Source organism: Episyrphus balteatus, chromosome 4 (genome assembly GCF_945859705.1).
Source record: "Episyrphus balteatus chromosome 4, idEpiBalt1.1, whole genome shotgun sequence".
Taxonomy (NCBI): domain Eukaryota; kingdom Metazoa; phylum Arthropoda; class Insecta; order Diptera; family Syrphidae; genus Episyrphus; species Episyrphus balteatus.
Window position 1 is genome coordinate 3,639,481 of NC_079137.1, and position 12,419 is coordinate 3,651,899.

The 12,419-nt window shown below is 28.8% G+C and overlaps 1 protein-coding gene across 2 annotated transcripts in view; it reads left to right on the plus strand.

The window, feature by feature from the left end:
* The first annotated feature begins 1,949 nt into the window (after positions 1-1,949).
* The window catches only part of LOC129919106 (mucin-17), a 28,910-nt gene continuing 18,440 nt past the window's right edge, over positions 1,950-12,419 (plus strand). The window contains exon 1 of one of the 2 annotated variants that reach the window (XM_055999951.1): positions 1,950-2,338. The gene's annotated coding sequence lies outside the window, so the exon portion shown is untranslated. Of the gene's footprint in view, positions 2,339-2,632; positions 3,103-12,419 lie in introns of those variants that run through there. The other variant, XM_055999953.1, reaches the window with a different exon arrangement.

Sequence of the window (12,419 nt, forward strand, 5' to 3'; positions counted from 1 at the left end):
TTGTCAAGAGAACAATCAAAATTTTACTGATACGAATTTGAACCCAAACTTTAGAACTTGGTACACTTTACATCTCAGTACTTTTTGTACAAGCATAATTTAAACATAGGAGAACTTGGCTCTTTTTTTAACAGTAATGTTTTTGTTGTGATTGTTTTTTCGGGAATTTGTAATAAGGCCGAATATTAAAAAAACCTACAAATAACTTCAAAATCTAGTTTCTTCAAAAAAAATTTCATGGGTAAATTTCTGAAATTCGGCCTAGCTTTTGATTTATATTAAAAATATTGAAAAATTATTTTAGTGACAATTTTCTCTGAAATGCATAAGTCAATTTTGTAGAATTAAGAGTTTTAAGCATTACCAAAAAAAGTTAAATTTTTTTGAAGATAAAATTTTTTTTCAAAAATCTACCAACAAATCAAAAAATTGAAAAAAGCATATTTATGAAATCATACCTCTAAAAAATGTTTTGTTTTTTTATTTTTTACATTCTAATATCTATTATATATATTAAAGTTTGGTTTTGTGTACGTTCGCTAACCGGCCACACCGACTGACTTATTTTCTTAATTTTTTTTTTTTAATCACAAAGGCATAAGAGGAGAAGGTTTAAGGCAAAAAAAAATTTAAGATTTTATAGGGTAAATAGGGGTAACAATACATTGAAAAAAGAGGCTATTTTCTAAACGGTAAGTTGTAAAGAGTTGAATTTTTTTTTAAATGATAGACAAATTTATTCAATAGTTAAAAAAGGTATTGAAAAAATTCAAAAAAAAATTTCAAAACCAAGTTGTGAAGGTTTTTTTGCAGTCATAGACCTTCGACAAAAGACTAATTACAGGTACGCAAAATTTTGCACAGAAATTTGAGTTACACCATGAGAAAGATATTTTAAAAAAAAATTAGGGGTCTAAAACGGATTTTTTTCATAGGCCCTGTATTTTTGAAAAACAACCTAATTTTTAGATACATTTTTGAGTAGTCTTTTATTTTTTTTGGAATTTTTAAAAGTCTGCAAAAAATCTCAAATTTATAGGTTTTAAGCATGCGCATGCATGTACAAACTTTTGAATGATTTTTGACCGAATAACGGGAAAAACAATTTTTTTTTTGCCGTTTTTAACAGTTTTTTATTTGTATCTTTTTTTCTTCAATAGATAAGTAAATGAAATTTACAGTGTAGATAGATAATGGGCAAGACTATATTTGTACAAAGTTTCAATTAATTTTGTAATGAAAAATTTGAAATAACGGTAAAATAAAACTCAATTTTTTAACACGTTACATCTTTTTGATGCAAGAGTATTTTACATAGGCCACTTTTGCTAAAAGTTCAAAAGTCAACATTTTCAAACTAATTTTATGAACTTTTCAAGTTTCGATCTTCTTTTTTATTTGAAAATTAACTAATTACAGAGTCGAAAATTAGAAATAAATACAAGAAATGGCGGAACGAAGTCCGCCGGGTCAGCTAGTTCCTTATAAGATCAATCACATGCGATAGTCATTCGCTTTGACCCTCTGCTACACCATTACCAAAAAAAAAAACTGTCGACTTCCGTACTTTTTCATATCTTGATGATTTATCTTCTTACAAACTATGACATGCAAAATAATTCAAACCAACTCCATTTCTCCATTAAATAGTTTTTCCACTAGAATAATGCGGTTTCAATGGTCACCATGTTCCCCTTTTTGAAAATTGAAACACCTTTTACATATAAACATTGTAATTCTAATTTGCTACTTTTTTTTTCTTACAATACCACAACAAACGACAGCTCTGGTTAACTGTGTATAGTAAATTTTTCCATCAAGTCTCAAACTCAATCCACAAACCACAGCTCAAATGGATGGCGAGAAATGAAAACAACTTTACGTTTTACACACTGGGTTCAAGTTAAAAAATTTTTATTCAGTCTTCCATAAAATTTCTTGAGGTGAGGTTGTGTGTTACGATACGATACGATCGTTTAAAAAAAAAAAATAACAACAAAAATTAAAATTACCCCTCTCTCTCATATATTTTGGATAACAACTGACGTGTTATATCTATCATTATCATCTCTCTCTCAGAAAACGAAAGCTTCAATTTGATTTTTTTTTTATAAATAAGAAAAAAAAAACTTCTTTACGGAATGTGACAATGTCGGGAAATCAATGAAATTGTATCTAATGACAAAGTAATCAGTGATCACTTATGACTTGACTACTCGTTTCAAATCGAACTCTAACTGATGAGTATGGAATTAATTTGCCATACAGTTAAAATTTGTGGTTGACTTGGTACACAACTTTGAGTGTTTTTTTTCTTCTTCTGTCTCTTGCTTAAAAGGTATTTCGCCACGATCACTTTAAAAAAGTTTTTTTTTTTCTTCTTCTGTTTTATTTTATGTCTTTTTAATGCGCAAAACAAAAACACCACAAATACTATGTGTTTTTTTGTTTTTTTTTCTACTACACCCATAAAAATACAAATTTGAAGATTTACCCAACAACAACAACCATAAAAAATCTGCAAATCAATTGAAATAAAATTGTTAAGTGAAGATCGCTAAAAGCCTGTGCCATAGTTGAATTTGAAAACAAGAACAGCTGTAAAAGTTGAAAAATGAAAAAAAAAACAAATCGGGGCAATATACACACACATTCCCTCCCCTCCCCTAAAAATTGTTTTCATATCCTGATCTTGCCTATCAAGTGTAGAAATTTATTAGGTAAAAACTGGAATTACTATATCCTCAATCCTGCCTGCTTGCCTGCTTGTTTGTCTCCTCTCTCATTGCTGCGCATATTTGAATTCAATTGAAATATTTTAGAAAAAATCCAAAAAAAGAAACCTGAGTACCTGCTTGGCAGCCATTTGAGCTAGTTCCATTCCATAGTATAGTGATAGTCCCCTTAAACCCCTTATTTTGTGCACAGGGTTCAGTTCAGTGGCTGCTTACGCAACTTTCATGATGTTGATGATGATTTATCCGCTAAGGGCGCATACTTTGTCAAACACTCACCTCAATCGTGCTTCATGCATACACAATAGGTGAATTGAATATTTTTTGACGAAATTCACATAAAGCTAGAAGGTACATAAAAAATTGGGTAAGTAGCAGCGCTATTGCCAAGTTCATGCTTTAATCGTGCGCAGCAGCATTATTTACTACTTTGCAAGATAAGCTGAAGCGATTTTTTTTTTATATTAAGCAACAGAGTGCCAGTGCCACTTGATAGAAAATAGATATACGAAAGGTGGTACTGCTATATTGCAGCGGATCGCGGTATAATACAGTAAAAATGCAAAAGAAAAAGAGAGAAAAATATATAAAAATAAAAAAAAAGATGTACGAATACGAAGGAATCGTAAAATGATCTCAAGCTTAGCTCAGAGTACAGGTAAAAATAAGTTTTTTTTATTTTTATAATATATATCCGGAAACTGCATTTCACTGCATTTTACAGCATCACTTAAGAGTAGTATCTTGATGATGTTCGTTGATGATGATGCATATAATATAGGGCGGTATAAATAAATTTTATATTACAGGGAAGTAATATTGGAAAAAAAGAGTTAACGAACGAAATGAAATGAATCCAACGGTGCTTTTTTTTGCATTTGCAATGGAATTTATTCTAAGTATGTAGGTTTGATTACCTTTTTCGGGATAAGAGAGTTTTTTTTTTTTTTCTTATTAATTTGTATTATTATTCAGTTCATGCGTAAGTGCATTTTAAGTGATATGTATAAGTAATCAATTTAATTTTGAAGTTCTATATTTAGTTTGAAATTTATATCTTTACTTAAAGAATACCTGAAATGTGAATGAACATTTTATATTTAAATGAAAAAGAAACACGATTGGATGGACGTTTTTTTTTTGTAACTTTCTTAAATAAAATAACCCGAACCTGTAATATGGGAAAAGTAATTTTAGTCGGATTTGATGAAATTTAGTATTTTGTAGTTCAAAAGTCTATATTGGATTAACACCGTAGCACGAAGGGTAGTTCATGCATTCGCATGTATGTTCCCCCATAACTTCTAAACTTCTTATCATAATATAACAAATGGCATATCATTAGAACCGTTTTGCTCATTTTCTAGTTATAGGTTTAAGTTTAGGAAAAATACTCTACTATGACGGCCTCTATTGGAAAAAAAACATGTACTATACGGGTTTTAAATTTGGAATCTATTTTATTTGCTTAAATTATTCAAAGGGTAAAATTTTATAAGTCATGTATGTATTTACATTTTTTTTACTTCGGATTTGAATTTATTGTATTAAAATCTTTTCGAAAAGTATATTTTAGTTTACCGAAAAAATTAATTCTCAGTTTTTTTTTGAAGATTGAAATTTATCATTATAATCATGTTTTCTCATATTTACTTAAAAACATAGTTGGCAACCATATAACCCCAAAATATTCATATATTTTTTATGAAACATAAATAGAAGAGATGTCAAAATTCTGCTAATTTAAAAAATAATTCCAAGAAATAGCGTAATAAGGGGTCTTAAAGTGTGTTTGTTTTACTATTTTTAGAATTTGTCACTTTTTGGACATTGTTTTCAAAATTTTTACTTGCTCTATAGGGCAAGTATTGGTTTCGTGTAGAAAAAAAAATTCGAGGTTTTAACCAAAACCGACATTACGATGATGGAGAAGATCAAAAAAGTGGTTTTCGTCATGCCGTCCGTCGGTCTGTGCGTCTGTGAGTATGTGCGTCTGTGCGTCCATCTGTACATCGAGCTAGGGCCTAAACGGATGGACGGATTTGCTTGAAACTTGGTACACATGATTTTTACGTAATTCCCTAGACCCGTTTATTTTATTTTTCTAATATCTGCTTTTAAACGCATATCTCCCATATAAAGTTTTCGAGGTATTGCAAATTTCTCTTAAACGGCTCTAACGATTTTGATTAAATTTGGTGTAGGTAATACTCCCATTGATTCTTACAAAACTGCGTTTTTAGTTTTTCTCAAAAAATGCGGAGAACGGAAATATGGCGTTGCCGTTTTTCAAAAATTAACATATTTTTTAAGTTCATATATTTCATCAAAGCATAAGTTAATTTTATTCAAAATTTACAGACATAATTTTGAAGTGTCAAAAATAAAAAAAAATTAAAAAAGTTTTTGAAAAAAATTTTTTTTTTAAGTTTTAAAAAAAAAAATTTTATTTTAATTTTTTTAACTTGCAATTTTTTTTTATTTTTTTTTTCCCGACACTAAACAAAATCTTAAATTTCCAATAACTATTTAAGATAACGATACTTTGAACTACAAGAGCAAGTACGTGCGACCCCAGTCGTGCATTTTATTTTTTATGAAATATGAATCCATGAATTCTAAGTCTAAGATCCAACACCTTTTTGACATGAATTTAGCCAAATTTCTAGCTTATATACTATTTTTAAAAAGAAAATTCTATTTAAAGGCTTATGCTGGCCGCCATTTTGAATTAAAAAAAAGTTGGCAGCCTTTTCGTATTTTCCATACTAATATCCTTCAGTGTACCAAATTTCATGACATTTCATCAAGAAATGTTTGTGCAAATGAATTTCGACGCCAAAAAGCACCAAAGGCACCACTGTGCGCCACTGCACCGAGAAAACATAACGCCTGGAAAAGGAATATTAATTAAATCATAATAAAGTTAAATATACCAGAAGTAAAGTTAGCCCTACGTTATTTTTTCTATGTGCTTCGCCTTTTGGGTACTTTTTTGTGTCAGCATCTATTTGGAATATGCAAAAACTTACAACTTTTTTTTTAATTCACATGGTGGCTAGAATAAACGTTTAAATAAATTTTTTTACGCTTTAAAGTTTTTTAGATGAAAACACATTTTCAAGTTTTTATATCTTAAATACAGCTTCATCGATTTTTCTGACCTTAATTTCGAATTCGTCAATTCAAAATATTTTAATAAAATATAATTTTCCTCGATAGAAAAATTAGTTATTCAATTTTGTATTACATTATTTTTTTTTGTTTTGTTTTTAATGTTTACTTTAAAACATAGTTGGCAACAATATAACTTCAAAAAGTGTCAAGCTTTTGTTGAAATTGTTGCACTTAACATGAAAAATTTTAACAAACATACAAAACTGAAAAAAAAGTCACAGCCAAATGACATACAACACATTGAACACACAAAGTTTTTAAATAGGATTGCCACTTTATTAAATATGAGACTGATTGAAAAATTATGTTTTATTGTTTTAGTGTTTTAGAACAGGGTCGATAATTTTTGAAACAAAAAAAATCATAGTAGAATGAAACATTGGAAAAGGAGGTGAATATGATGAAAATTAAAGGAAAAATAAATTACGGGAGAGCCGAGTTCGGGAAGCGGGTGGGTTGAGTTTTTAATGGTAAAAAATGGTATATCTCGATTTCCGGCAAAACAACAAGTCGTATAGAAAAAAGTTGTATAACAAAGTTGTAGGTAATAAAAAGATCTACAACTTTTGTATCAACAGTTTTTTCACAACCTCAAAATTTATGTGAAAAATTCAAAAAACCGAGTTTTTGGTTTTTTATTTTTATCTTTTTCAAAAACAAAAAGTTTTCTACAAAATTTGGTGAAAGCTTACCTTATTATATCCCAAATACACTGTAATTTATTTGATTTAAAATATTTATTTTTTAACTTTTTTTGACTTAATGCCAAAAAAAACACCCTAATTTTCAATCGAAAATTCACGTGTCAAAATATCAGCTTTTTTCAAAAAATCGGTGGGTATTTTGTTCGTTAAAATCTCTACTTTCCAATAGTGTAAACAAAAATTTACATTAGTATACCATAGTACATGTTCTCGGTAAAAGCAAAAAGCTTGAATTCGAAAATTTTTTTATCATTATTTAAAAATTTGGACTATTTATTAAAATTTAGACTTAAATTACTCAAAAACCGTAACATTAATCAATATTACATGAAATCCTACGTTTTTTGAGTAATTAAAGTGTAAATTCGAATAAATAGGCCAAAATTGTAAACAATGATAAAAAAAAAATTTCGAATTACAGCTTTTTTCATTTTTTGCATTTTACTAAAACATGTTCTATAGTATACTAATGTAAATTTTTTTTTACACCATCAGAAAATAGACATTTTAACAAACGAAATGCCCATCGACTTTTTGAAAAAAGCTGATATTTTGACACGTGAATTTTCGATTGAAAATTAGGGTGTTTTTTTGGCATTAAGTCAAAATAAGGTGAACAAATTAATATTTTAAATCAAATAAGTTACAGTGTATTTGGGATATAATAAGGTAAGTTTTCACCAAATTTCGTAGAAAAATTTTTGTTTTTGAAAAAGATAAAAATAAAAAACCAAAAACTCGGTTTTTTGAATTTTTCACATAAATTTTGAGGTTATGTGAAAAAATTGTTGATACAAAAGTTGTAGATCTTTTTATTACCTGCAACTTTGTCATACAACTTTTTTCTATAGGCCTTGTAGTTTTGCCGGAAATGGAGATATACCATTTTTTACCATTAAAAACTCAACCCACCCACTTCCCGAACTCGGCTCGCCCGTAATTTATTTTTCCTTTAATTTTCATCATATTCACCTCCTTTTCCAATGGGTTTCATCCTACTATGATTTTTTTGTACTTTTTAATGTTTTTGAAGGCATCGGCACTGGTCTATTTTTACAAGATGTAAAAATAAATTAAAAATATTTCCTTATTCTACAAAACTACGAATATAATGATGTAGATTTTTATTTTCGTTTAAATATGGTTGCCACAGTTCTTATTAAAAAAAAAAAAGATAGTTCTATTTGTTTTCATTTTCATCATCACTTTAACTTGCGATTAATTTAAACTTTTGGACCAGTGTCTCTCGGATATGTGCCTTTCACGCACATATCCGAGAGTATAAATACCTCTATTTCTTGAGAACCAAGATTGTGAAGAACTTTTCATTTATAAAACACAATGTCACATAAATGCTTTATCTTAACCGCTTAATTGCCTCTTAGTTTTGTATAAACTTTCATTAAAATTAACATGAAAATACTTTTTTTAAGTACCCCATTGAAAATTGGTCTTAAATGACGTCAGTGATAAATTGATGACTGTTTATTATGTTCAAGTACACCTACCTACATTCATATTGTTACATTGTTAGCTATTTATGATTTAATTTTATTGCTACAATGCACTTTCTAATATGTTATGATGTTGTTTCTGTGCTATGTTTTTTCTTTAAATGCATTATTATTTCTGTTGTCATGTTTATTGTATCTATATAACAGTTGAACCCAAAAAATACTTCTCTCTTTTACTTTTAGGCTTTTGAAATAATTTTTGACGCCTAATGCATAAAAGGCACCACTGTGGGAGTGAGTTTTAAACGTTTATCGACGGAAAGAAGTAAAAAAAAGTCGCAAATACTTTTGTGTACCTTTACCTTTCTAGATGAATATCACAATTTTTTATTAAATAACTTAAGGGGGGAAATCCCTCTGGACGAAGGATTTTTCAAGAATTTTTTTTGGAAAACTGAAAGTTAGGAAAAATACATGATATTATTGACATCATGAAGTTTCAACACAATTTTTTTGAAGTAATAAAAAAACAAAATGGCCGCTCTACAGCCGTTTAAAGTTGATGCCTCGCGTTTGTGCCGTGCAATGCCCAGGTCCAGTTAATTATTTATAATCAAAAGAGATTTTTTTCCATTAAAATATATTTATACGCATTGCATGAACCTAAATTTAGCAAAAAAAAGTGTAAAAAAAAGTGTAAAATAAAAATTAGAGACCAAAAAAACGAAAAAAAACACAATTTTTTTTATAAACAAATTGTTTAAAAAAATATTTATTGTGAAAATTATATTAAACCTTTAGGTTCATGCAATGACCAATGAGTTATTAAGTAATTTGCACTTTATTTCAAGTCGATAGCTTTATTAGTTTTTGAGTTACGTTGCACGGCGCGGAAAAAAACGTGTTTCGAGAAAAATTCGTTTAAAGTTTTCATTTTTGTACTGTGGTAGCCTCGGAACCCAGGGGTTTCAGGACTATCTGCGGACTTTTGAGGCTTCATTTAAGGCTAAGACCACTAAAATAGTTTCTTCGGTTGATAAATGATTTTTTTAGGCAAATGCAAAAATAAAAAAATTCCAGAGGGTTTTCCCCCCTTAAGGGGTTCCATTTGATGTTACACTTGGTACCCAGTTCTAAATGGCAGCCTCTTTTATTTAAAATATTGTACAGATACTATGAACACACATCTGCCTAAAAAAAACTAAACCTTTCGCAAAACAAGAACAGCCAAATAAATGAAATATAAAAACTACCACTCTCTATCCGTCTATCGATAACAACAAAACTAATGGCAACAACCTTAGATACATTTCTTGTAAAAAAAAAAAAACAAAAAACAAAAAAAACACCAAACCTATTTCACGCAAGGTGCTGCTTCCTCTCAAAAGAAATTCGTTACATAAAAGAAGTCGTCATTTTTCATTATTTATGTTGTATAGTTATAGGCAAGTCAATGAACTCTTCAACAAAGCTATCCCACGTCATACCTACCGGCATTCGTTATAGTAACTTCTTATTTGGTTACCACCAAATCTTATAATTGATAATGAAATTATTTTCAAAAAAAAGAATCCAACTTAAAGTAGGTATAACGTATTCCTTAATTAGAAGTTGTAAGCCAAAGTGGGTAATGGTAATGATAAAAATTTTTCGAAAAAACTATAATGGAATGCAAAGGCACATCACGTATTTAAACTATAAAAGAATGCCTATTAAGTTTTGTGGTAAAGTGAAGTTTGCAAGAAATTGTGGAAAATCGTTTTATTATATAGAGACACTTTAGTTTAATATTTATTTATTTATTTATTCTTTATTCATCTATGGATTTATAAATCTTACAGACTGCTTACAAATTTCATTAAAAGCTTAATTAATTCAATAAATCGACGGTTAAACTTTATAACCTCGTAAGTCTAAAAATTCGAAAAAATATTATTAATGCAAACAATTCAGAAAATTCAGAGCTATGTTTTGGTATATTCAGCTTAACAATGTTGTTCTGAACATTTTTCAGGAATGACAAAATTCAAACACTCGTATTGATAGATCCCATACAAAAACAAGAAACACAACATTTTGTTTTTTGATTTCTGAAAAACTTGCAAGGTTATGAAGACTTACGAGGTTATGAAGTTTAACCGTCGAAATACAATATTTTTTCTTTATAATCATTTCTATTCATTGCCAAGTCTATTTCATTACAGTAGTTATTATAAAGCTTAATGCATCTAGTGAAAGATTCATTACAACCATAGTTAAATCTATGTCTAGGGATATTAAGAAAATCTCGTTGACGCATTCTTCTTTCTGGAATATATATTTCAAAAATTTGCAAAATATTCAAACTTTTAATTCGATAAGAAAAAACATCATGAACAAACAACAAGCATTGAACAGAACGTCTTTTTTCTAGAGAATCCAAGCCAATTAAGGAACATCTGGAATTGTAAGAAGGAGTATCAATTCTCCATTTTAATTGCTTAACTACAAATCTAGTGAATGCTTTTTGAACTCTTTCGATCCGATTGATACCAATTAAAGTCGAAGGACACCAAACAATTGAACAGTACTCTAGAATTGGACGAACTAAAGACATATAAAGCATAAGGATTTGTAAACTCATTGCAGTTTCGCTTTACGAAACCAAGCATAGAGTTGGCCTTTGCAATAATAAAATCATAGTGTAATGAAAATGTCAACTTTGAATCAAAAGTGACTCCAAGATCGCGAATCTCAGACTTGCCATCAAGAATCTCATTGAAAATATGGTAGTTGTGCAACATTGGGGCCAAAATACGATGAGCTGTGAAAACATTACATTTTTTTATATTGAGCGGTAGTAAATTTTGCTTGCACCAATTAGCAAGTGTAACGGAAATGCTAACGAATACTGACATTTTTTAAGAACAAACGAAGGAATACCATCAGGACCTGGAGTTAAACTTGACTTAAGTTTAGATAATCCATCCAAAATATCGTACTCAGATAGATATAAATTCCATAAATTTAAATTTCCTTCTAAATGGCAAGTGAATTGATTAGTATTTGAAGATGAATGATCTACATAAGCAGCTTCAAAGAATTTCGCAAAAAGCTCACATGAACCTTGTAAATCATTGGATGACTCACCGTTATACACCTATTCCATATTTTGCTGCAATGTACTACATTTTTTTTTTATTATTCAAAAAAGTCCAAAAAGCCTTAGGTTCATTACAATTTCGCGATTGAATGCTCAATACATATTGCTTATGCAGATATTTATTCAGAAAATCATATTCCTTACGAATTTGAAAAAAAATATTTTCTGTCCACCTCGGAATTTGATTTTCTGAAATTTTTAAAAGCTTTATTCTTTACATTTTTCAAATTAACTAGTCGTTTATTCGACCAAAGAACTTTGAATAATTTACATTTTTGTCTTTTTGGAATATTTTCATGAAAACCAATTTGTATCACATCAATAAACTTTTTATACGCACTTTGCAAAGATAATCCAGAAAGAACATGCAGCCAATCAATTGTTTGAAAGTAATTGTCAAGCGTAATGAAATCTCCCTTACAAAAATTTAAATTAATTTCATTGGAAAGAATTTTAAAAACAAATTATAGCACCTACCCATATCCATTTTTAAAATGTTTTTCCTAAAATTGTGTATTTCAAATACTTTAAAGAAACTTAAACAATTCTCGGTTATTTTGAATTCTTTGACAACTGGAATGGTTTCGTGGTGTGTCAATAATAAACTATTTTCCTATTGAACTCAATGAGGGAATGTCGTCTAGGGTTACTGGTAACCTTAAACTATCAATTCACTTTTAAGGAATTTTTAAAATTCATCAAATATTCAAAAATATGTAATTCAATGTCAACACCTCAAAAATTGAGGCTAGTAAATACTACTATTTTTTAAAAGAAGCATACGTTGTTTTTTTTTTGTTCTATAACCCTTGATCAGAAGTTAAGGTCTTTATTCATTTTATTCACTTGTTAAAATAATATGAATTATTGTTTGATGTAACCTTTTAACCAGAGAATTATTTAAGTAGGCATAATGTACACCCAAGTATAAAGACTTTAATTCGGATATATACACATACATAAATACAGACATAATAAATGTATTTACTTTTATAATAAGCTATATGCATTCGCAATAATACCTATTAATTGACCTCGAGATTTTCATCAGATAAGATGATGATGAACACAAAAATAAAATGCATGACTGAGTCGCACGTGCTATTAAAATAGAATGTGGAAACAAAAATAGAGAAAAAAATTAAAAAAAAAAAAAAAATTGAAAATGAAGTTCGTTGTCAAGGGGCAAGGTAGCTAGTAACTTTGA